The sequence below is a fragment of the Balaenoptera borealis genome (assembly GCF_965194805.1).
Source record: "Balaenoptera borealis genome assembly, chromosome: 5".
Classification (NCBI taxonomy): Eukaryota; Metazoa; Chordata; class Mammalia; order Artiodactyla; family Balaenopteridae; genus Balaenoptera; species Balaenoptera borealis.
In genome coordinates, this window is record NC_138862.1 from 40804901 (window position 1) to 40824139 (window position 19239).

The window sequence follows — 19239 nt, forward strand, 5'->3', positions numbered from 1 at the left end:
CACCTTGGGACTTAAAGATTTAAGTTAACTCCTGTTAAATGTGGGGCTTTGTGGATTTTGAGCAAGGATCTGGTGCCAACTCTGGCAACATAATCACCCAAACAACATCTTACTCTAAAATTGATTCAAACTCTCTCCTCAGAATTTATCAATAGGGCAGGGAGATACTAGTCAATTAACTGCTGGAGGAAGCAGGACTTGAATGAAAAGGTTATCCAGCACTGGAGCCAGAATTTCATGTTGGTTGACATGCAAGCAGAGAAAGAAAACAGCAAAGAAAAGTGCAGATGAGAGAGACCACTTGAATCTGGAAAGAAAGTAAGAGGATCTCCTTTCTATAACTGTCTCCAGTCCCCTGAGTGGGCCTTGTGTGATATAAAGTCTTCGTTCTAGTGATCCCCTTTCTTTAGCTGGCTTGATTGGATTTGTTTTTTCTTTTTTATAACTAGACATGTCCTTCATATACTGAGATTAATACAATTAATAAAATGAATTTGCAGGAACTCTCTGAATTAGTGACATATGTTTCTATGCAAATAATATGCTACATTACATGGTCTTTAAAAAGATGTTCCAAAAGCTGTTTAATAGACATTTCCTATTATTTTTTGAACTATTCACTTATTTGTTCATATATATTACAAAAATAAATTTCAATCCAAAGGAGGTAAGTAATGTCAAATTATAAAACAGGAGAATAGAAATGATAAGATTGAACTGGACCATATAAAACCAAGGCAAGATTTGGGAGAGGCAACCATTCCATTCTGGACCTTCTGTACAGATAAAAAGCATTTTGATCATGCACTGCCTTCTTAAAAGTAAAGTTAATAGACATATTCCAAGGATACTAGATAATAATGCTATCTTTAGGAGAATAACTGGCAACATACCCTATGAGCAATACATTTTAGAAGGCATTTTGAGGATATGACATGCACAGAATTAACACAAATGTAAAGGACTATACCCACAAAACACTACTTTCAGATGGCTTGTGCAATACAAAATTTAGCTAGGAGAGATCAAAGCAAGGAATATCCATGTGCCCATGAGTTGTTCTTCAAGTCAGTGCCAAAGAGTTAATGACTAAGTCTTTCCCTATCCAGGTTAAAGCCACATCAGCTGAATATTTCACTCTTTTCTTTAGTTCCTCTGGATCTCAGATGACCTTTCAAGCTCTTCACTAAAATGTCCTTTAGGGACTTCATATTACGTCTTTCCTTTTCCTAAACAGAGTAGCACACCAAGAGGGGTATCAGAACTGTTGCATAATTAACTCCTAAATCAATCTTTCTTCCATTTTTGTGAGCTTTTTCTTTCCAAAGGAGAAAATTGATTGCTAAATATGGTGTTTGATTTCTACCACCTATTAAACTTTAGCTTTGATAGAAAAATAATGGTCTGTCACATGGACATCTTTTGCACTGTAATTTCATCATTTTTTGACAATTGACATCTGAAAGAAAATGGTAAATGCCTAATTTTAAGTTGATGACTCAACTGACTCAACCCAAATGGCAAAAAAACAACTTCATTAGTGATCTAAGAATAAAATAAATACTTATTGATTATTAGATTATGTTAGTACTTTTTAAAACTCATGACATAAAATGATGACTTTGCTTTGACAGGGCTTAGAAAATCTTTCAAATACAATAACTCATACACTCTTTACAAATTATTTTGCTTGCTGAACCTACAAATGGAGTTTGCTTCCAGAATTATCTACTTGATTCACCGACCTTGAAAACTCCTATTAACAGTACAGGCAATGAAGTTTGGGATTAACATATACAAACTACTGTATATAAAATAGATAAACAACAAGGACCTACGGTGTAGCACAGGGAACTATACTCAATATGTGGCAATAATCTATAATGAAAAGAATCTTAAAAAAAGAATATACACACAATATATATAGTGTGTGTGTATATAACGGAGTCACTTTGTTGTACACTTGAAACTAACACAACATTGTAAATTAACTAAACTTCAATTTTAAAAATGGGAAAGAAAGACAGTACAGGCAACAAAAACATTAACCTAAGTCTATCTTACTAGTAATAAACTTTAAATAGAAATGGGTTAAATGACATTTATTTAACTCTTTTGTTCATAGTACTGATGTTTATGGTTTTTAAACCAGTTTTGAGCAAAAAGATCAATACTTAAATAATCAACTGTGCTGGAAACAATCTAAGAATAAATAGAAATTTTGGATACATTTAGTTTCTTGAGTGTTATTAGGTGTTCTATCACAGTAGAATACCATCACATGATACAAATAAATGTTGTTTTAGAAAGGCTATTATAGTTTAGATGTGTGGAAATATGTATATATACAAAATAAGCAGTGACAGAAGTGGACAGAGTCTGGAAGACAAGTCTGAGTGGGCTCTCATATCAACATCAAGCTCTTCAGACAGTGTAGAGACACCAGAAATGAGATACAAGGTCATCATCCTTCTTTATTACCCAACCACCTCCTTCCCTCTGCCCCTAGCTCTTTTCATCCTTCATTTGGCTTTACTTTAGAAGTCAGGAAACAGCCTCTGCATTCTAAAATTCTGCCTTACACTCTCTGGTTACCCAGACTCTCTCTGCCACACTGGATTCGTTCTCTGCCTCCATAGAAGCCCTAACACTTTGCTCTTATATAACACATATCATACAACATGAAAATTTGGCTCTTTTTCTTATCTTTTTCATACTCTGAAAGTTTCTTAAGGGCAGGGACTAAACTTTTTTATCAAAATTGTGCTAGTAATACACAGCCTGGCACCTAGGAAGCACGCAATAAAATGTTTGTCAAAAGTATTTATTGAAAGCTTACATATTAGATATTGTTCCTGGCACTGAAGTTACAGCATTGAGCCAAAAAGTCTAGAGCCTTGCTTTCATGAATCTTAAATTCTAGTGGGGGAAGCAGATCACACACAAGTAAGAAACATAAGAATTTCCAATAGCGATAAATATTATGAAGAAAAATAATACGATAGAGTCTGAAACTTTAATGTGGACAAGAGCAAGTTTTCTAGGGGAAAATCTTCCAAACAGAGGGAACAGCAAGTCCAAAGGCCCTAATTTAGAAGGGAGTTTGAATTTATGGAGTAGCAAAACTAAGAAGGCCTGTGTGGCTACAAGAATAGTGAGTATATAGGAGAGTGATACCATAGAGGACTGAAAAGGCGGAAAAGGACCAATTCATGAAGGGTCTTGAAGGGCATGGTTAAGGATCTAGACTTTATTCTAAGTACAATGAAAAGTCACTGAAGCATAGCACAGGGAGATCAGCTCGGTGCCTTGTGACCACCTGGAGGGGTGGGATCAAGAGGGTGGGAGGGAGAGGCAAGAGGGAGGAGATATGGGGATGTATGTATATGTATAGCTGACTCACTTTGTTATAAAGCAGAAAACTAACCCACCATTGTAAAGCAATGATACTCCAATAAAGATGTTAGAAAATAAATAAATCACACACACAAAAAGAAAAGTCATTGAAGAATTTTAAAGAGCAGAATAAAATCATCTAGTTATGGTTTTAAAGGCTCACTTTGCCTCAATATAAAGAATGAACTGCAAAAGCCAAGCAAGAAGACCATGTAGCATGTAATAAAAACTGAACATTCTGATTTTGGCTGACACCCTAAGAAAATAAGTACCAACTACCCCATATTCCAATACAAGATGCTATATGGACCCATGCCCTATTCAGGACTGAGAAAGGAGCAGGGGAAAACTAAGTTTTGTATCTCTTAGGCCTTCACCAGCTCAATATTATGACAGAGTTGAAATTGAAGAGGGTAGGCTTTGGAAAAGAGGGTGAGGATGATCTTTGGAGAAAGTTACAGATTTCTGAGAGTTACCGCCTTTCCTATGATGACGTGTGTCTGGAGGTGAGGGTGGTTTGTGCTTCCCCCTCACCTCAAACTGAGAGAGCGGAGCTTCAGTGAGACTGCTCAAACAGCATGATGTATGACTCCTGGAGTCTGGACAGCAGGGAGTGGTGGGGGACCCACACCTGGAACAGCCTAAGGGTGGAGACTATTCACAAACTACTTCTCCACAAACCCAGCAAAGGTGGCTGCTTTGGGAATGGCTCTTTCTTGAGACAATGGACAAAAATTCATTTGACAAATCTTTATTGAGCTCCTAGTAGACATCAGGCACTGTTCTGGGAACTTGGAATATATCAATGAACAAAACAAAGATCCCCACATTCAAATCAATTACATCCTAGTGGGTAGAGATAGACAAAAACTTTCACAATAAATAAGTATATAATATAGAAGATCATACGTGCTAAGGAAAAAAGAAAAATTAAAGCAGATTAGGAAGATGAGGAAGGGGTACCATAAAGAGGAAGAGAGGTAAAGGCGGATTGAAATATTAAGTAGAGTGATAGGAATTTTGAGCAAAGACTAGAAGGAAGTGATAGAGTTAATTAGCCAAGTGGTCCTCTCAGGTAAGGCTATTTCAGGCTAAAGCAGCTGGTGCTAACTTGAGCCTGCACCAGAATCCTCAGGAGGTTTGTTAGTCTCAGGATCCTCCCAGGAGTTTGTTAATGCACAGATGCACAGGTCGCTGGGCTCCACTCCCAAAGTTTCCGATTCAGTGTCAGGGAAGGAAGAAGAATTTGCATTTCAAAAAGCTCCCAGCTGATGCTCATGCTGCTGGACCGGGAATGGCAACTAAAGAATCACTGAGCTAGAGGAAAAGCTAGAGAATGTGCTAGATGTTTGCAGATGTTTCCCTGAGTGAGTGAGGGCCACTCAGGGAAGAGCTAGCTGGAGGCTTTCTGAAAGAATTTTACTCTGGGAGCCTACCTTCTGAGACTGGGTGCTGAGCAACAGAAAATCATGGGCTAAGGGAGAATCTAATTTCCCAATTGGTGTCTTCATTTACCATTTGATTTTAGCTACTTTTCTCCTATTATCCTCAACTTCCTTGCTACTTTGTTCTCCCACAGCAAGATATATAACCTAACAATGTTCATTTTCCACTCTTATACCGGGGCTACTGAGCATTCTTGAAGAAAAACAGCACCGTAGTAAAGACTGATGCCTATACTGCTTTAAAGAATTCACAGAATTCTTTTATTTGCCTTTGCTCACCTCCTTTCCTACTCTCTATAGCAACTGTGCCAAATGCTCATCATACTTTTCATGATCCCTGCCTCCTCCCCCTCAGCTATTCAAAGAAACAACAGAGTCTATGACACGTGAAAACCTCCAGGTTTCTGCCATTTCCACCTGCTTCCCCAATACATACAAGCTCACATGTTCACTAGCTACAGACTTATTCCTTTCGTTTATCTCCTTCCTCCTGGTCTCAGATAACACCATACAAAGTACTTATGAAAGTGTTTGACACAAACTAATGTGCTCAATGACTTTGTTTGCGTTGTTAGTTTTTTAGTTTATTCCTTTTAAAAAAACAGGTTACAAATGTATAATGAGTGTAAAATTTTAGAATCTCTTTCCAAACCCTGTTTCACTAGACACACATTTCTATTCCCTGGAGACAACCACAGTTTTCACCATTGGCTTCTGTATTTCTTTCAAAAATACTCGAGCAAAGACATCTTTGACAGTGCACAGATTATACAAGTATTTGAATAAGAAAGATGGCACATGTGTTCTGAAGGGTGTCACCACACAGTGCCAATAGCCTGTTAATTCACCCAAGCACTTTAAAACAAAAAAAGTAACAGGCTAAAGGGTAGCTTCTCTCTGTTGTTTTCTTCTAAGCTGTGGGCGTGTCACTGATCATAAAGGAATTTGTGGATGATGACTGTTTGGGGCTATCAACAATCTTAGTTTCAATTTCAATCTTCAGCAGTATTTAAGGGAGAAAATACCTCTGTTTTCATCTGGGCAGTTACCAGTTGCCTGTGTATCCTTCTGGAGATATTCTATGTACAAATAAGCATATGTATTTATAAATATTCTTTATGTTACAGGAATAGTAATCTACTATCCATACTTTTCTACACTCTGGTTTGTAACTTTAAAATATGTTTTGGAAATCTTTTCATATCAGAATATAAAGAGCTTCTTTGTTCATTGAAGGATATACATACAATAATTTATCTGTATGATGTTCATATTTACTTCTCACACGTGGAAAATATTTACAGGATAAATTCTTAGAAATAGAATGATTGTATCAGAGATTATTTCCATATTGTCTCCATGGGGTTGGACCAATTTATGTCAGCAGCATGTAAGAGTGCATGCTTTCCTTCACTCTCAATTAACACAGAGTATTTTTCATTCATTCATTCATTCATTCATTCTTCATTCATCAAATATTTTTTGAGTGACTTTTGAGACAAATTTTGTTCCAGGCCCAGAGATTAAAGCCTCTCTCCTCTTACATAGCTTACATTCTAATGAAGAAGGCCATAATAAACAAATAAATGCCAGTTAAGCTTTTTACTTTGCCTGAGAACTTTAGCTTCCTTGCTGCATAAATATACAAAAGTATCTTTGTGTTAAAAAGAAAGAAATCAAATTTCTCAACTTGGAGTTTTCATATATTCTTTGCCTTTCATAAAGTTTCTAAATTTTATGTTTTCTTTACTTCACACTGACTTTCTCCCTTTCTTCATCTTCCATTCATTCTTTGATGTGTTGTCTTCACCAATCCCTGGTGATTTTATAGATGCACAGGGTTTCAACTAATGTGTGAATTATAAATTAAATTTCCAGTCCAGGTCTGCCTTCTAGACAACTCCATATAGGCTGTCCCATATGTTAGCCTCAATGTGTTTGAAACTATCCATTACTTTCACCATGATCCTATCCTTTTCCATGCCTCTCAAACTTCCTTTTCCTGCGTTCCATCATCATCTAACTGGTTGCCCATCACAGAACATAGCAGTCACTCTAGGCTCCTTCTTCTTCTTCAAGCTTCACCTCCTCCCAAACCAAATAAACTGTCAAATCTTGTCATATATTAAAAAGGGATTTATCTCTCCCCATCCTCCTGTTTCATTCCTTAGCTGGTGACTGATTGTCTCTCACCTAAACTACTTAATGATCTCTTATCATGACCTCTAATCTTTGCCTATCCTGCTTCCCATTCTCCAGTGGCTCTCTATGACCTCCCGGATTGTGGTATATATAAAGCTCTTACTTCCTGTCTGATTTTTCAGCCTCAACTATAATACCCATTCAAATTATTTCCCTACCATACTCTTCCTGATATTTCTTCTCTGAAAAAACCTTCTCTGCCGCCTACTCCCCCCAAACATCTGTTGACCCAATAAATTTAATCTTCAAGTCTTAAACTCCAGTGTAAGGGCTTTTCTTCCCCTAAGTCCCAGGCAGTAATGCTGCAACCTCATGTGAATAGTCATGGCTTCTTTTTTAATACACTTACTAAATGTATGTATCACATAGTACATTTCAGGTTATAAGTACTGGCTTCATTCTCGGGCTTTATGTGGTGGCAAAGGCATTTCAAGAGATCCAAGCTTAAATACTCACATGTGGCTAGTTGAAAAATAAAATTGAAAAAACAAAAAATCCCCTTTCTGGAAACTCCCTTGTCTTTGGATTCACTTGTCTTTGGAGACAGGCCCAGTACCAAACTGATCATTGTTAGTTACAGTCATTGCCAGGGAATTATGACTTTTATTATCAGTCAGGTTCCCAACAGGAAATAGCACATTCAAATTAGGATAATTCAAAAAGAATTTATTTACAAAGGGACTAATCACAAAGATGTAGTGTGGGTAGGGGAACCAAATGGGAACCTAGATGTCAGAATCCCACATGACCTGGACCCAGAGACAGGTCTCGATGACAACAATGCCACCTATGCCACCTCGGCATGATGGACAGCTCTAGAGCAGCAGGGCAGCAATTGCTTCTGCCCCTGCTACCACCTCCATCTCCTCAGCAGCCAGCCAAGGAAACCAGCTGCCATGCAGAAACAACACACAGGCCTATCACCCACCTCAGTGGCACCAATGGACATCTTTGCAGAACTCATAATCTCAAGAAGATTTCTTAACGGTAACAATGTTGTTCATCACGCAGAACCTCCCTCAACTACCGCTGAACTGTTAGCAATGATATTCAAAACTCTGCCTGAGATTTTTCCATATTCAATATCTCTATTATCAATTCTCAGTAAAATAAGAGGGCAGTTTTTCAATAGTTTTCTTGATTGACTTGGATTAATGAGATTATTTTAGAATGTATATTATTAGATTTACTGCTTATTATAGTTTTTAATATTTTATTTACTGACTGGTAGAGAAACATTTCAATATTTTAAAATATTAAATATCCAACAAATATGGCTGTTAATATCACTACTATTATAGAAAAGAAAAGGTTTGCAAATTTTTTTTAGTGACTACTATAGTGCACTTATCATCTTATTATAGTACAGTGATTCATATAACCTGGTAGTGAGATCTTTGAAAAAATGTTTTATGACATATTCATTTTTATATCCAGAGTGCCAACTACAATGCTGAAACTAAATAAATATTTGCTGAATAGGTGTATGTCTCTTTTCCCCAACTACTGATAAATAATATACTCCTTGATGGCATGAACTGCATCTTTTATGCATATGTATCACATGTAGAACCTAACACACACTGTGTTGCTTAATGAATATTTATCTTATTTATTTATATTTTGAGTAGATATTCTTTTATTTTGTCAAAAAAAGGTTACAATTTTCTGTGACTTTCTACATTCACAGAGCAGGTTAACACACATAGATTAAATTAATTCTGTTTTTTTAAAATAATAAATATTGATTGATTGATGCTCAGAACTTAGGGGACCAATCAGGAGGTTCAACCATTGTGTTCGCTGATATTTTGTTATTCCATTCAGATGACAGTTCAGATTTGTCTATGTTAAATCACAATAGGTAATATATAAATCATATCCTTTAACCATGTCATTTCTGAAATATCCAACCCACTCTCTAGAATTTTTTAATAATTTTCTCTAAAACACATTACTTTATTATTATTAGTTCCAAGTACATGTATTAAAATATTTTTAATCTAGAGATAATAATAGCTACTAAGATAGTAGTCGCCATAGTTTAAAAAAGGTAGAAGTAATTGAAGCTACTGAATGAGAACTTGTTTTTTTAAGTTATAAAAACCTAGCTTAAAAATCTTGAAGAAGAGAAAAATTATTTGGTAGTAGCATTTCAATATTCTCAGATGGAAAAACATGTTAAGCCAAAGTACATGAGTAGTTCTCCTTTCTTGTCATTCAGATATAGACAGATTTCTTATAATTATCTTGGGGCTCAATCTCAAGATATTACTGTCTTAACCTTACTTTGTGCTTCAATTTGTACCTTGGCAGTCTAGGATAATTTACTGTGTAAAAGAGTGACAAGCAAGATATTATATTCTACAGCATTAAGTAAATCCAACAAAGTAAAATAAAAATAGATATCCATCTTATTTAAAATCATGACTACTTTGTACTTTATATTTATATAAAGCCAGGGAATATTTAGGTTAAATATGTCTCAGTCACTGCCTGTCTTACCCAAGTTTAAAAGTTAAGGGTTTTTTTCATATTTTAGTTGATAACCTTGGTTAACCAGCAGACTGGAAGACCAGATTGCACTTGAGCAGAGCTCCAAATCATGGCTACATAACATCTGCCTTGTGTTCCAGTGCTGAACATTCTATAATATCATTAGTTAAAGATGACAAATCAACTACCCAATTTCAACTGACAGCAATTAAGCATTCACACTATGTTACTAGATTTCTGCTTCATTTACCAGCCCTACCAAGCCAATGGTGCCCAATAAATGTCAGTATTAATCATTTATTTATGATATTCAGTTAATCAGCTGGTACTTACTAAACCTACCAGCTATAAAGATGTACTTTACAAAGCTTAAGGGGCCAAAAGGGAGAACGTGGATTAAAGATGAAAGAAGAGGAGGAGAAATACTCCCAATTTAGCATATTAACAAAAATAAAGTGAAATAAAATGGAAGCACATATATCATGATCAAGTGAAATGCCTTTTAGTTCCATTAGTTACATTTGCATAAAGTATAAGTAACAGTCTAATGCCTTTCAAATGCTGGTTAAACAACAACAAAAAGTAAAAAAAAACGAAAAAAAGAGATTGTTATGCTTGAAATTGCTTAAACCTTCCCAGCTTAGCTTGTTCAACTAGTTATTATGCATCAACAAAAATTGAAGTTGTTAAATCAAATATCATCACTAAAATTAGATCTCTTCTAACCTTATAACAATAGCTTTCATTGAGTTTAACACAACTTAAGTATGTGATTTTTTTTTTCCAAATAATTCACCATGACATTTTTATTCATGTTTAGGTAAACTTAGATATTGTTGCCCCAAATTTTGAGATAGAATTTGTCCAATCCAATATTTTATTCTAGATTAAGAATAAAAAATTAGGGCTTCCCTGGTGGTGCAGTGGTTGAGAATCCACCTGTCAGTGCAGGGGACACAGACGGGTTCGATCCCTGGTCCGGGAAGATCCCGCAGGCCGCGGAGCAGCTAAGCCCATGCGCCACAACTACTGAGCCTGCGCTCTAGAGCCCATAAGCCACAACTACTGAGCCCACGTGCCACAACTACTGAAGCCCACGTGCCTAGAGCCTGTGCTCCGCAACAAGAGAAGCCACCGCAGTGAGAAGCCCGTGCACCGCAACGAAGAGTAGCCCCTGCTCGCCACAACCAGAGAAAATCCTGTGTGCAGCAACGAAGACCCAACACAGCCAGAAACAATAAATAAATAAAATAAAATAATAAAATAAATAAAATTTTTAAAAAAGAATAAAAAATTATATATCTAGATTAAGATATTTACTAGATTATTAATAATTAACTAACTTGAGAAAGAATTTTTAAAAAAATATTCTTCACATCTAGCATATAGCTAAAACTCAACTTTTCAGTAACTTTCCAGTAAGGGTACAGAATTTCCAGATTCTTTATTTAGTTCCTGGTGATAACCACGTACATAAGACATTATCATTTCCAGTGTCACTATGGAGTGACCTATTTGCCTTACTGAATGCTCAAGAAGAAGGAATGTTAGGCCAGAGAAGGGAAAGATCCTGAACATGTTCTTTCAAAATTTTCTTCTCCAGCCTGCTAACATATTATCCGTTTTCTAGTTTAACTCAAATATTGGGCGAGTACCACATCATTCCTCATTCATGGTAATTGTACGTTGTACAATTGCTAGTTGTACATGGTAATTGCTAAGGGGAAAAGGTCAGGAAAGTCAAATTTTAAATCAGTCCAGTTGCTGCCTAAAGTTAAAGAAGCAGACAGTGAAGCACCTCAGCCTAAAGCCCCAAAGTAGATAGTTCTCAAAGGCTTGCTGGGAAACTGTTGTAGTTCTCAAAAACATCTGAGAAAATTCCCAACGACTATTTCCAAGAGCACACAGAAGCTACTGTCAATGTCTGCACATTCATCTGGCTGCAGCCACCTTCAGAAAATCATCAGCTCCCCTCTTCTTCTGCCTCCCAAACCTTGTGGGAATTCCTCTTGTTATCAAACGCCAAAACCAGACTCCTTAAGAAGGGCGTTCTGGGAAATGTAGTTCCCTACTTCTTTACATTGCAGGGATTGGAAACTCATAATGATGCCAGATTGACAACAAACAATCCAGCACAGTCCATTCTTGTCAACTCCACATCAATACACATGACGTTGGCTTTGGGACCAGGTAGCAGACAGAGACTGAAAAAGAGTGAGTGAACAAACTTTTAGTGGAGGCTAGAAAGGAAGTGATGAAGCTATTTTAGAGACTGGAAAGAGGGCAACCCACTTTTTGTAGTAGCAAAACAATTTGTAAAAGTGAGGTCTCCAGTAACTGAAAGATAAAATGTGTTTGATGAACTTGAGGATCTGGCCAAGAGGATTTCCAGGCAGAATGTTTAAAGTGCCAATTGACAGTTTCTTAGCTGTGTATAATGTAGTGTAGAAAGAAAGAGTGGAATTAAAGTTTGCAAGCAAAATTTAGAAGAAATATTTAAGGGCCAGGACTTGCAGATAAAAAAACAAAGCTATTTCATATCACTGATCTGTCCAGGTAGCAAAAGATTCTCAAAGTAAATATGGCCTGAGGGTAAAGGACAGAGCAAGGGTATGGCTATAAAATCCTTTATTAAGGCTCTGAGAGATTTAAGGGAGTACCTAGTAGCACCCCTCAGCTAGACAGAAAGGCTTCTAAGAATCTTAAGTGTCCTGCCACAGCCCTCACATTCTGTACAAGGTAGAGAGAAGGATGTCTTCAAAAGTTATGCATTTGGCACGTTGGGGCACATAGTGAATTCCAGTCAGATTCACAGGGAAACACAGAGTTTATAAGAGGTTTATAGTAACTTGGATCAAAGGGGAAAGAGATAGAAATGAAAAGATTTTCTATAGGCAGAAAGCAAGCCAAGAAGTCTACTTAACTGTAAACCCAGACTATTTCTCATAGAAAAGACAGGCCCTCTCTGAGAGCAGAGTCAAGAGCCCAGAGAAGGGATTCAAGATCCACAGAGTACAGTGAATTGGGGAACCTAGAGAGCCAAAGTGGGCTTAATGAAGGTGCATTTCTAACCCTCAGAGTAGAGCACTCTGACTTGTCTGATTGGATTTCAGATCAGTGGCCACTATGCCTTTCCTCATATTTTTGAAGGGGGATGTCTATTGCCATTATTCTGTCCCTGACTTACTATTACATATTGGGGATTGGGGAATAGATAACTTGTCTTTTTAGTTCACAGGCCTCTGAATCAAGAGGCACTGCAGCCTAAAGGAGACATCTGCTTCTTGACCTCATGCAAAACATGAGGTTATGGACTTCAAGACTGGTGCCATGATTGGATGAGTTTGGGGTAGCCAGGAAAGAAGGTGAATGTATTTTGAGTATGAGAGAAACAGGAGTTATTGGATCCAGCAGACAAACTAAAGAAAAGGTAATCTTAATCTACAGGCTGAGAGTGAGACCAGGCCAGACATCTGGGAATCACAGGCACATCACCTAAATTGAATATGGGCAGAGTTGAAGCAAGAAGTGGTGGGAAGGAGTGAGTATTCAATGTCAGAAAGAAAGTTGAGTTGACAAATCTGAGCAGAGTATATAAAGAACCAGAATTCAAGAGACTTAGAGATCAAATCCCAGCAGGCAGGGATAAAGAAATATAGAAGAGGAAATTTATACACATACATAGAAAATGTGAGCCATTTTTTGTTGACTTTAGAAGTGCTGTGAAGTTTTTGTAAGGATCCACAAGGCTCTCTGTAAGCAGGTCGTCACTGGTCTGAAGGAGTTAGAGCAATTCTTAACATTTCCATACCCTAGCCCTGGTATCACTTGTTAAGTTTGAAACTCTGCAATCCCAGGCTTTGAAAGTAACTGCAGTCTCTCCTTTTTTCATCCTCACACATTACCTGAGCCTACATTACACCTGCTCCTTAAACTCATTAAGACCCTGGTCTGTGTCTTCATAGAATTGCCCTCCCTGGTCTGTTCTGGTCTTTTCTGAAACTAGCATTGATCCAGCATCGCCACTATCTTCTCTTGGCCTTTGACCCCACTTTGCATCCCATTCCTGATCCAATCCTGAGTCAATTTAATTAGCTTTTTCTCTGGGCTATATAATCCATAATTTTGGATCCCTGATGGAGGGTAACAAAAACCTAGGCCAATTTTATTCCAATGACCTTATAAAGTTCTAATTTCAGCTACATTCTTGAGAGTGCTGTGTAATCTTTCTTATGCCTTCTCCCTAGAGAAGTGGCACCACTCTCTTCAAGCCGTATCACCCTACATGTGCACGTTACTATGCCAAAACGTAGATCTTATCCCTTCACTTACCTTCTTAAACATTTTGAAATATTCTGATTGCATGTAAAAGAAAATCCAGTTTCTTTATCATATCATGCCAGTCCCTTTATTGTCTTCCTCAGTTAACTTTCATCCCTTACTTGGTACTAATACGCCTTTGCACTATCCACACTGAAATAATTCACATGTCTGAATGCATCCTGCATTTATATGCCTCTTAATTTGCTCATACTTCAACTTCAGCCTGGAGAGGTTTTTCACTGTCTCACCATGGTGCAATTAGTTCTCCCTCACCAGTATTCCTAGGACACTTTATACAAACCTCTATAACGCCTTTATTGCATTGTATTATTGTATTATAATTAAGTATTTAGCTGTTTCACTACCATGGCAGTTTCTTAAAGACAAGAGCAATGTGTTGGTTTGCTGTTTTGTCTTGAATGGGGGTAAGTTTGTTTGCTTGTTTGTTTTTTGGGTATCTTTTAGACCTAGCAGGTTAATTAGCCCATAAATAGCACTCAGTGAATAGTTCTTAAAGGAATAAATGGGATAAAGAAATAGAATAAGAACAGAAGGGAAGACTCAGAGTTGGAAAGGCAGTAAAGAAATTTGAAAACACTGTGAACACATCCCTACACATTTTGCACATTTACACAATTTATACATTTAGAACTGGTCCCTAACTTAAACATTCCCAGCAAGAAATAAGCAGCTGGGAGGGAGAATCAGGCCACGAGGACTCAGAAGGGAAGGTCTCCTCTATCACCTATCAATTGTGGATCTTAGGCTTCCTGAGCCTCAGTTTCTACATCTGCTAAATGGGGACACAAATGCCTACCCTTCCTACTTCACAAGAATGTGAAACCACACAAAACAAAGACCTTATTACTGTATGAGATGTAATCATAACTGAAGCAAACGTTATGTATTCTTTCTGTATTGTTTTTTAAAAAGACTTTCACATCTGGTATATATTTTATTCTTTAACAGCTTTGGAAGGGTTTAATAAATATTATTTTTCCATTTAAAAAAAAGAAATAAGCAGTTCAATCTATTGGATATTTGCCTCCATTTGAATATACTTATTACTCTATAACAATCTTTATTTTACAGAAAAAGTACTTTATAGATCTCATGACTAGGACAGAGTTATAAAGTAAAGTAATAAATACCTCATAGACAGTAAAATGGTAATTAAAGGAATGGGTTTGTTCCACCAACCATTGGTTATGTTTCATTGCAAAGGACTTCATTAAATCTCTATACCTCAGTTTTCTTACCTATGAAATGGGAGATAATAACTGTACCTACCTCATAGGTTAGCAGTGAGGATTAAATGGGTTAACATATGCGAAGCACTTAGCATAGTTCCTGCAGAATTAAACACTCAGAAAAGATAAATATTATTATCATTCTAATTGGAGCAGCCAAGTTATGGGTTCTTACGAGGTCTTGATAGAATTGAATTTTGCTTTCTTTCCTCTCTACAGCATTATTATTAAAACTATTTGTGTATGACCCCCCCCCAGGTTATTTACAATATAAAGTAAATTAAGCTATGCCCCAATGAGCTTATAGTTTAACCTGAATGAGAACAATACAGTTGGACATCAAGATCAGACATCTGAATATAAATCAACATTAGATTTTAAAAACTATGTGTAAGCGGAGAAGTAAAATGCACCATGTGGCTAAATCAATACATTGGCAAATATTCATGGAGTTAAGCCTGGGGAAGTTTTTCTCTCTTTGTTATTATCAAGAAGGCTACACATAAATGATGGGACTACAGGCTCTAATTACAGAATAATCCTGACTATTTCCCCGTGAATACATTCAAAATACAGAATATAGTTTGAGGAGAATGTGTGTGACATAGTCTATGTCTAGTAACCCAGAAGTGGTCCCTAGCACCATGAGGACTCACTGTGGGAACCTAAGATGTAAAGGAGTAAGAAAGAATCTGATTAGAGGCCATGTCTGAATTAATGAAGGTAGATGGTTTATTGAAATTCTTATTAAGTGGCAAGGAAAATAAGACAAAAAGAAAAAGGAACCCAATTGTGATTGGCTGCAATTTGTTTTCCTATTTTCTTTGTTTTCTACAAAAACAATTTTCAGAAGATTAACTTTCTAAAGTTAATAATGGAAAAATTTCTTGTTAAATGCAGTAGAATTTATATGACACATTTTGGTTTTTTCCCTTAGCATTAAGTACCATTTTATTGAGCCTAATTTAAATGCTACAGTGTGATACTTAGAGAAATCAGTTAATCAAATAATTCACCTTCTAGAAAGGGAGTCAACATGTCTAGAGCAGGGGGTCCAAGAGCTGCACAAAGTCAGGATTAAAAATAGTCAGGAAGTATAATTGCTTTATAATGTCGTTTGTGCTGTATAACAAAGTGAATCAGCTATATGTATACATATATCCCCATACACCCTCCCTCTTGCGTCTCCCTCCCACCCTCCCTATCCCACCCCTCTAGGTGGTCACAAAGCACTGAGCTGATCTCCCTGTGCTATGCAGCTGCTTCCCACTAGCTATCCGTTTTACATTTAATAGTGTATATATGTCTATGCCACTCTCTCACTTCATCCCAGCTTACCCTTCCCGCTCCCCGTGTCCTCAAGTCCATTCTCTATATCTGCATCTTTATTCCTGTCCTGCCCCTAGGTTCATCAGAACCTTTTTTTTTTTTTTAGATTCCATATATGTGTGTTAGCATACAGTATTTGTTTTTCTCTTTCTGACTTACTTCACTCTGTATGACAGACTCTAGGTCCACAGCAGGAACTAGCACAACATTGTAAAGCAATTATACTCCAGTAAAGATGTTAAAAAAAAAAAAATGGCTCAAAGATATTCGGCTTAAGTGGAAAAAACCTAAAGGAAAATTTTACATATATTAAAAGAGACCTTGTTTTGAAGGGGAAGAAAAGCCAGATGGCAGCAAAGACAGAATTCTCCCTGCCCTCTTCCTTTTAACTTACCCAGTACTGGCAGGCCTAAGTAACACAACACATTAGCAATTTTGATAAGAAGGGACTGTAGCAGGAAAAAGAAACAGAGTTCTTTATAGAAACTATTGAATATTTGCATTAAAAACTTGCTAGAATTATTCCACAAATGAATATTTCAGTAGAGGCTTATTAAAAGAGAGGTTTTAGGTTTAAACATACATGAAAAGCAAAAATTACAGTTTAAAATAGGTGATTCATCAGCCTTCTTCAGCTTCTCAGTTTCAGAGGAATATTTTAGAAGAGATTGCCTATAAGCAACATAATCCATTGATTTGCTGCTACACCAAAATGATTTTGCTGTTCTCTTTAACTTCATAATCTAAAAAAAAAAAGATAGGCTGTGGTCCTGAGTCTTCCTACAGTATGAAGAGGGGCTTATAAAATATGTCCCACCTCCTTTCATGCAGGATGCATCCTTCTATTAAGGACCTTAACCCTCTATTTATTTTACCATGTTGCACCATGCAATGATTCTGCCCACTTTCACCATTTGACTGCTGGTAAAAAAGTATATTTTACTCTTTTCCACAAAGTTTGAATCCTGTTTTATCTCTGATTATAATTAACACTTGTTTCTGCAAGATTAGCAAAATGATGACAATTGATGAAGTTCTGTAAAGGGCACATGGATGTGTACTGCATTATTCTACTTTGTGTTTGAAAATTCTCATAATAAAAAGTTGAAAAAAAAAAAAAAAGTCAGGGAGGCATCAGAAGAAAAGCTAAAGGAAGATCATTTATTTGAAAAGCTCCAAGAAATAAGAATGTGAGAAAGAGAGGTGCTGAGAAAGTTGTACAGCAGAAATGTCAGAGCTGCTCTCTGACATTTATGAGAGGAACTCATAAAGGCTATAGCGGTGAAAGGATTAGACAAAGAGCTGAGGAAGAACCGTATTGATTACCCGCCAGAAACCTGACTCCTTGGACAAACAGCATCAGCATCATGTGGGATCTTGTTAGAAATGCAGTTTTGAAGGCCCTGCCCCAGATTTACTGAATCTCAAACTCCAGAGACTGGGACCCAATAATCTGTGTTTTAACGAGCCCTCCTGGTGACTCTGAGGCAAACAGAGTTCCAAAACCACTGGTTTAGAATTTCTAGGGAGATTGTAGCCTCCATTCTTTATCTGAAGTTGTCTTAGTTGCCCTTTACAAATGGGTAAATGTTGATATAAATAACTTAGATATACAACTCCTTTTCAATTACATACGGGACTATTTGTTTTATGGGTCTCATGTATTCAGATTTCTTCTGCCACTCAATTTGCTTAGGAGCAAGCCATCAGCACCCGCCTTCAATGAATATGAGAAAATAAAAATTAAATTTAGTACTGGTAACTCAAACACAAGTAGGATATTAAATATGCTGCACTCCAAGTTTTTGTAATATATATATGCATAATCTTATATGTATACACACACACTTCATAAGAAGCACTTGATATAAAAATATCAAGTATTTTAAATTATTGTTCTGTCAGTTCCAATTAGTAAAACATAACCACTTTAAAGTAAAAATAATTCAAGGAATATAGAGGTACAATAATAGTTATAACTATAACTAAGAATAAAGTTTCAGGTTTCCATCTTTTCTCTGTCTTTTCCAAAGATGTAGGTAGCTACTAAAGAATTATTAAAGAAAGAGAAAAGTGCTGATTTGGAAAATAAAAACTATTTATAAAAACGATTAATCTTATTTAATTACACTCTAATTGCTCGTATTTGACTTGCAATTAAGTAATAGCATGGACTGAAGTAAAAATTATAAGCCACGTTTGGAGGGTTCCCTTTCAAAAGTAAGGTTACATGGTCATTACGATGGAGTCTTGTAAAGAATAATTTCCATTTCAGGGTGTGTGACGTTATGAGCTTTTCTTACTGGCAAGGTTCACCTCGTTCAGTGGTTTATTTTGGTCATATATGTCATTATAATTATGGGCAGTGTTGTATGGTTATTCGGTTCCAACTAGTTTTATTTCGTCTTTTTAAACCAAACTAACTACTTATATCCACAAAGACTACTAAATACTCTGACATTTACCTAATTTCATAAAATGATCGTGGAATGCTAGAAATACACTAAAAATATTTTAATTTTGTTTACTTTTCTTTTTATAACCTTTATATCCTGACATAAAATACATTGAAAGTTCCGTTAGTCTCCACAAGCCCAATGAAAATGTTCTCAGTGTAACTTTAAGTACAAAATTGTTTATGATTTTGAATACTGCCTTTAAAATGGTATTTTCTTATATTACATTATATAATGCACAAATATATACTAATGACATGTGCTTTTAAACTTTTTCTGCTGTAGACAAAGAGAAAAACATAGCTAATATTAATATAGGTTTTAAACACTTTTATAATAGTA

General features: G+C 36.3%; 1 protein-coding gene and 1 long non-coding RNA gene across 7 annotated transcripts in view; one reads left to right on the forward strand and one right to left on the reverse strand.

The window, feature by feature from the left end:
- The window catches only part of HTR1F (5-hydroxytryptamine receptor 1F), a 279529-nt gene that overhangs the window by 250623 nt on the left and 9667 nt on the right, over positions 1–19239 (forward strand). The window lies entirely within an intron of this gene.
- Positions 2652–11319, reverse strand: LOC309629574. Its single transcript, XR_014245116.1, has 2 exons — positions 10611–11319; positions 2652–10574 (listed from the first exon to the last, which is right to left on the reverse strand). It is a non-coding gene; the product is annotated as an uncharacterized lncRNA (long non-coding RNA).